Genomic DNA, 8,044 nt, shown 5'->3' on the forward strand with positions numbered 1-8,044 from the left:
CTTGCAGCTTTTACTTGCATGACTGTAAACTGAAAATATTGGGATTTTGGAATGTTGACATTTTGATTGGCATTTGGCCTTTTATAGTTCAAGTGACAAATCAAAAACTTACATCAAGGAAACAATCCTTAGGTTCAGTCAAGCATTAAGGCCACAGCTGTCAAATTGAAAGTGGATCAATTTATTAAGGTTCCATAGTTTCTGCAACTACAGTACAGGACATAAGCCAAAACACACACAAGGGCTTTTTTTAAATTATTTTTCGGAACGGTTGGGAAAAGGTTTTTCGGGAGCCTTGATACACTATGGTCATTTTGAGCTGTAGGGGACAAAAGTCATCCAAACAAACCTTTCATTGGCCATCATACGAACCAAGTAACCTGAGAATCACTGACTAATTCTGCATCTCTACTGTGCCTTCTGCTCGAGAGATTCTTCACCTTGAGGCTTTCAGGCCTGGCATACCTCAACACACACACTGATGCAGTTACCTTTTCTACTACCCTTCATATATTTCCTTTGTGAATATGTCATGCAACGCTAGTCACTAAACTGCCTGTCCCAGAGCACCGTCTTTCCCCTTTGTGGAAAGCAAGTGGTTGCTCTTCAGCAGCACTTAGTGCCGTTTCCGCACATTGAGCTCTGCCATGATGATGACCGAGTCATGAGCCCCACTCAGCGATAGAGGAGGGACTGCAGAGCATTAACGCAGTGCTCAGAGGAGCTTTGCTAAATGCATACGTAGTGATCGTTTTATTTTTATTTTATTTCTTAATCGTTTAACCTTTATTAGAATTATGGCATTTTTATTACCATTATCTTTTTATTTGTATTTCTGTTGTACCTATGTTCACTTGTTTTATGGGGTTTTATATGTTATATTGTTGCATCGACTCAGTTGTCTTATGTCTTATCTGTCAGAGAGAAACCATTATTTATTTCTATTATCATAAATTAGACCTCTTTGTGTCTATATACCTGATAAAATGTTATCATTTGCTGTTGACAAATAATCTGAGGGGAATTTCTTGTTGTGTATTTTTAACTTGTGAAGTGTCATTTTGTAAAGCACTTTGCATGTGTTGTATGAAAAGTGCTATATAAATAAAGCTTTATTATTATTATTATTAAGGCTCAAAGACAGACCTTTTCTTGCTGATCAAACAAGGAATGTGAAATCGGGCAGCCCCCGTGGATAACACAGCAGCCAATAAAACGCTTTTCTCTGGGATGGAAGGATGAGATACTGTTTGGCACGCTCACCACAAGAGATACTTAATGGAAGAAACATTTATATCACCAATAGCCATCAGGACACTCTGTTTTACAAGTTGGCTTGTTAAACCATGAAGTGTTTAACGAGCCAACTTGTCCTGGAGCAGGAGGGTTTTATTTAATGTTGTCGATGGACATTGAACAGCTTCAGTTTGACCAACCGATGTTTCAGGTTGTAAACACCAAATTAGCAGACAGTTTCATATTTATCTGAGAGAGTTTTATGGTTTTTACTGTATTTGGTGATAGTCATGGTCTTTAGAGAGGTTCAGAGTTTAAACTGAAATGTTAGATAAAGCTAAACACGCATGTTAAACTGATGAATGCAGATTATGTTTTTTATTGATATTTTCAGAATTGGTGCTTGATTAGTAAATCAACAGAAAATGTGATAATCAATCATTTTTTGAAGAAAATATCTCCAATGTGTGTTATTGTTCTACCAATAAATAGCTACAGAACATAACTTAAAGTGGACCTATCATGCTATATTTGAATAATATAGTGTAGGACCATACCTATATAAGGCATATTTATACTTTTTATTTTTCAAAATACCAAACAGATCATGCATTTTAGCCATTCCTCATTTCGCTCAATTTAACACTGTCTTTTCATGGGCTGATTCTGTGAGAACAGCACCATCTACAGGCTTGGCATATGTACTACAGCGTCTCCAGCGCTTTCCAACGGCAATGTCCGTGGCTGTCTCCTCCTGATTGGTGGAGTTGGCCCAATAGCCGTAGCGCCACTTCTGTGACGTCAGAGAAGTGTTCAGATTTGAACACTTCTCTGACGTCACAGAAGTGGCGCTACGGCTATTGGGCCAACTCCACCAATCAGGAGGAGACAGCCACGGACATTGCCGTTGGAAAGCGCTGNGAAAGCTCATTTTGGCCGCGGCGGGAAACTGATTTGACAACATAATACTCGATGTTCACGATGTGGTCATTTACGACATCGATGTATCGTGTAAACTCGATATATCGCCCAGCCCTACATGAATGTGTCCCTGGTGTTCCAGGGAACTCACCGAGTCTCAGAAAACACAACCCTCTCTCTTTTCCTCCATGCCCAAATCTCTAAAAACGGGGCTGCAACGGATCTGATACAGACTGATACAGATTTGAAATTGTTCTGACGTCAGAAACGGGGTGCTCCGCCTATATGGGCAACTCTCCACCTATCAGGGGAATGAGAGGTTGCGTGGCATGGTAACAGCATGGTAACAGCATGGTAACAGCATGGTAACATGACGCTCGTGCCTCGCCCCCCTCCTTTGCAGGGGGCGTGGTCAGCTGCAGCTCATTTGCCACAAAAGCAGCACACTTGTGAAGACAGGGCTGGAATAGAGCAAATAGAGCGAAATGAGGCATGGCTAAAATGCATGATCTGTTTGTTATTTTGAAAGAAAAACTTCACAGACATGTTTTATATAGGTATGGCCCTACAATATATGTTTCAAATATAGCATGATAGGTCCACTTTAACAAAAGTGGTCCTGATTTAAAAACCCAGATGTGTATTAAAGGAAGTGTGTACAGTCTAATCAGCAAATAATGCCCACAGCTTTAGGAAAGCTTTAATCAAGGAAGACTTCTAAGCTTGCTTCAGAGCACCATGTGACTTTAGGACACAACACTTAACTACATTACACTCTACATACCTTATTTGTTTGTAAATTACTCTTGTATGTGAAATAATTGTCAAAAACAAGTGGACAACATGTTTTTCTATTACTTCACTTTCTGTACTTTAAGTGCTCATTACAGCTATATTCAAGCAATCACACCGTCAGCAGGAGCTGTAATCCCTGCTAAACCCACAAACGTCCCGATTTGCTGGAAAATATAACTTTGATCTGCTCGTTGTTCTTTACAGATGGGCACTACTGAGCCATCTGAATATCCCTAATATTACCTAGTTCCTCTCAGGGGGGAACACAATATTAAAAAGGTCCAAATAATTCTGGTCAAATTACACAATAACTAATGAACTTCAAAAGCGGTTAGGATGTTTTAACAGGCCAGCGCTCAGGCTTCAATGGTAAATATGAAAACAAAACATATAAATGATATTATTTATCATTTCTACACTTGAGCTGCATGATCCCCACCACAAAGTTTCTGTCTACTGGACGAAAGAAATACTAGTTATCGACAACATATAAATTGTAAGATTGTACATACACTTGAAACCCTGTGGGCCATCAACAAAATAACTTTAAGGCTTCAGAAAGAACTGTCACTGCACAGATTTACATACACCTATGCCAAACTCCTTGCATCAATCTGATTAAAATTTGACCAATGATTTTTTTTTAAAACTCTCAAATTGTGACAGGTCTTCATTACTTTCTCCTATAGATTTCTCGTGATGTCACGTGATAAGCAACTTTCCCAGTCTGAAAAAATAAACATGGCAATAGTGGAAAATCTGAAATTGTAGGATAGTTTGGCCATTATAATGCTTATTTATCTATTATATTTTGATAGATATTCTGAAGATTATTTCAGGTCTTGCCAGGAAAAATTACTAATGTTACTATCATAACCAAGCATATTATGGACTATCTGAGGGTTTTGCAATGTACAATGAACCTGTATACATGTGTAAAAGTCAAAAACAGGCAGCCGATATGCTTGGTTATGATAGTTACATAAGTGTTGTACATGAATAGTATTGGCAAAAGTAATAGTAGTATTGTTGAGATTGAGCTGCAAAGGGTTCACTGGAAAGTAACCCTGGACTAAGGCTGCATGGGGGAAATGGCAAAATGTAAACTTGGTCGTAGGAGTAAAACATACATGGTTGTAAAGGTCTCAATCTGGAGAGTAACATCATGTCAGTCTGAAGATTATAAGCAGGTCGTGCTCTGAACTGTTCACCTTTGAACCTTGGCCTCTGAGAAATGTTGAATGCGTGTCATTCTGTTACAGAAGGATCTACATCCATGGGACCAATTGTTAGATAAAGTGCACTTGACCTAAGCTATGTGAATATGCCTAACTGGGTAGAATCACCAAATGCGGGCGCTGTAAAATAGTCACTATAATGATTTTCACTCATTTAACGGTTAGATATTGAAATTCTGATTCCATAGATGTATCTCCCATCACCTAAAACCCCTGACTATTCTGATTCTAGGAGATATTTTCTCGGTCAGCCCCCTCCTTCACCACTTGTGGAGGTAACGACCGACCCGACGAATTGAATACCACCAACACTTTTTCGAGGATAATTTGGAGTAAGTGTGGTTGCCCACAAAAGTCCCCGGCCAAGCGCTCGACCTCGAACTTTTCGTGGCCCAAAAGGACAAGTGTGGCGTCGCCTCGTCCGGAGAAATCGGAGGCCTTAGTGCCAAGTAAAAGCTGTCGTTGTTTTTTAACGAGAGCCGGTCTTTTTTTGTCGTTTTAGTGGCGTAATGCAGTGCGGAATGCGAGTTCCGCCCCGCGTCCGCCGGTCCCCGCGCGCTAGTTGAGGACTTGTTGTTTGTTTTTCGGCCGCAAAATAGGTCAAACATGTGTTGCTACCTCTTTGCAAACTGCTTCGTCGGTCAACCAGGTGACTTTGCTCGTGGTCCCGCATGGATGACCCTTAGACAGCGAGAAGGCTCTCTCCATGTTGCCTTCGACATCGTATTAAGCCGGCAACAACAACACAACAGACCAACAGCGGACACCTCCTCGAAAAGGCGCGACCGAAAAATCGGAAATACTTCGTCCGTTCGTTCTGCTCCAATTGCGTTACTGCGCCGGTGGTCAGCCGTGAGACCCCGGTCACAAACTTTTCTCGGCACCCGCTTACGGTTTCCTGTAAACCCTGTTGAATTGGTCACCGTACTCTGTGTTAAGTCTCGTTTCGCGTCTGAATGTCGTCTTCAGGAAGATCCGGTACACCTTAAATTTGCTCGGTGATTTGACGAAAGGATGTACTCATCGTCCGTCGCTGCGACTGATGACACAAGGATCCTGGATTCAGTTCTTTTACGTTGGTCAAAATGAGTATTACGAAATTCTAACAATCATCATTGAAAATAAATGGAAATAAACTAGACATAAGTTTGGACAATGTTTCAACAAACAGTCGTTATCAACGGTGTACAACTAGAGAAAACCCAACGTGCAAGGGTTGGGTCACAGTGTTTTGTTAAAAATTGTCGATGGGTAAATTAGGAGTCGATAGCAACACATCTGCGGCGGAACGCTAATCAAGTTGTCGAAACCATTAACCTACCAAAATCACCACCTCGTGGAGCCCTCAACATCGACTATTTCTTCTTTTGTTTTTTTATATTTTTTATAAATTTTTTTAGGTACGAAATATGGAATTTACGGAATGGTGATAGACGGTACCAAGAATAGAATATCTTCGGGACTAATCTTCTGAAAACCTGTTTGACCCTTCTTGAGGTGTCGTTTTGGCTTACGTACTGCACCTAGTATTTATAATAGTCGTTACTGTGTTTGTAGAAATTAAAGAGAAGTGTGTTATGCAGAGGAACGTCATAGGTTATTGATTAAGCCGACTGAAAAGTATAACTAGTTTGAGCCATCCTATCCGAAAATTTTTGGGATTAGTGTTGTGGAGAAACGTATGGTTTTTATTTGATGTTTATGGCCACAACAAAACGAAGTACACCGTGTTGACATATTTACTATTACACAATATATATATATATATATATTATATATATATATATATATATAATATATATATATATCATAATCATATATATATCATNTAACATTCAACTGCCCCGAAGATCCCGACGCGAAGCCTGAAGGGTAAACACCTGGTTTACTAATCTACCCGCACAATTTGTCTGGTGTCGGAATGTCTCGCTATGTTAGTACATTAAAAAAAACACCATTTAATTTCGTGTTAAAATGTGTTGTAACTGCGTTACTGAGCATTGTAACGGGTAATATATTACCCAAATGTCATTAGTAATGCGTTACATTACTTCGTTACAGCAAAAAGTAATATATTACTGTAACTCCGTTACTTTTGTAACGCGTTACACCCAACACTGGTACTGGATCTGAGTCCTGGTCTTCGAGTCGTGGCTGAACCTGTCTCTGCGGTCCTGCTAGACTCTCACCATACTACTTCCCTGATGGCCCCCACAAGATTGATGACATCCTCGTGGATTCATCTTCTTATTATAGACACATGCATTTCCAAACATTTGGACTACCTATGTTGTAAATGTATTATCTTTTCGATTTACACACGGCATCTATTGCACGTCTGTCCGTCCTGGGAGAGGGATCCCTCCTCTGTTGCTCTCCCTGAGGTTTCTCCCATTTTCCGCTTTAAACTGTGGGTTTTCTCTGGAAGTTTTTCCTTGTACGATGTGAGGGTCAAAGGACAGAGGGTGTCGTATTGTCATACTGATATTCTGTACACACTGTGAAGACCACTGAGACAAATGTAACATTTGTGATATTGGGCTATATAAATAAACATTGATTGATTGATTGATTGATTGACTGTAGCTGCCACTCGCCTTCCGTGGCAAATGCAGCTATTTAAACCCGTATTTATCGTGTAAAATGTCGCTGTTTAGGCATGACTTTATCGAACTGATCTGTACACAGGACTGATGATCTGTAAACAGGGTTGGGTTGTAACGGAATACATGTAACGGCGTTACGTAATCAGAATACAAAAATCAAGTAGCCTAACTGTATTCAGCTTGCGTTACATTTGAAAAACAACTAATCTGATTACAGTTACTTTCGTAAACCTGAAGTGAATACATTTTGGAATACTTATTGGAATTATTGGTGGAAAAGTTTCCTCACAAAATGTAATATTCATTACCGGCAGAACTATGTGCACAGCGCAGAAGCATGTCTGTGAGGCCCCGCCCCCGCACGCAGATGAGAGAGAGATCTCTTTTTAAATAAAGTTAGAAACAGAGATGGTTCGATAAAAGGTGCAAGATAACGTTTATCTNAAAATATGATCGGACCATCAGTAACAGATCATCAGTCTTGTGTACAGATCAGTCCGATAAAGTCATGCCAAAACAGCGACATTTTACGCGATAAATACGGGTTTAAATATCAGCATTTGCCACGGAAGGCGAGTGGCAGCTACCGTAAACCTTCTCTTAACTCTTAACTAGTGGCATTTACTTGCCACGGCAAGTTGTGGCATATACTTGCCACGGCAAGTTGTGGCATATATAAGTTGTGGCATATACTTGCCACGGCAAGTTGTGGCATGGCTGTGGCATATACTTGCCACGGCAAGTTGTGGCATGGCTCTGGCATATACTTGCCACGGCAAGTTGTGGCATCTGTGGCATATACTTGCCACAGATACCACAGAGTAGCGGCCTCCGTGGCAGATGCCGGAAGTACTTGCCACTGCCCGCAGATGCCACGAAATGCGCTTGCTGTCTCTCCGCAGATGAGAGAGAGAGATCTCTTTTAAAATATATTGAAAGTTAGAAACGGAGATGGTTAGATCAAATGTGCAAGATAATGTTTATGTAGCATTTCTTTATTGTCGAAATGATGACATTTCATAACGGGATAAAATCAAAGTGAATGGCCTCCTGCTGCTGAATGCATGGGGCAAGTGACTGGAAAACGTTTTAAAAGTTATTACATCGTTTCTACGGAGCCCTGCAGGGTTCATTGAGAGAAAAATAAATAAAACGTGGCCGCGTTTTACTTTCTCGTTCGCACGAGTTAATAAAGCGTGGCCTCGTTTTATTTAAATTGAGGGATTCCTGTCCCTGAGACTGCCAAGG

This window comes from Notothenia coriiceps, unplaced genomic scaffold (genome assembly GCF_000735185.1).
Source record: "Notothenia coriiceps isolate Sejong01 unplaced genomic scaffold, NC01 NC01_scaffold00037244, whole genome shotgun sequence".
Lineage (NCBI taxonomy): Eukaryota > Metazoa > Chordata > Actinopteri > Perciformes > Nototheniidae > Notothenia > Notothenia coriiceps.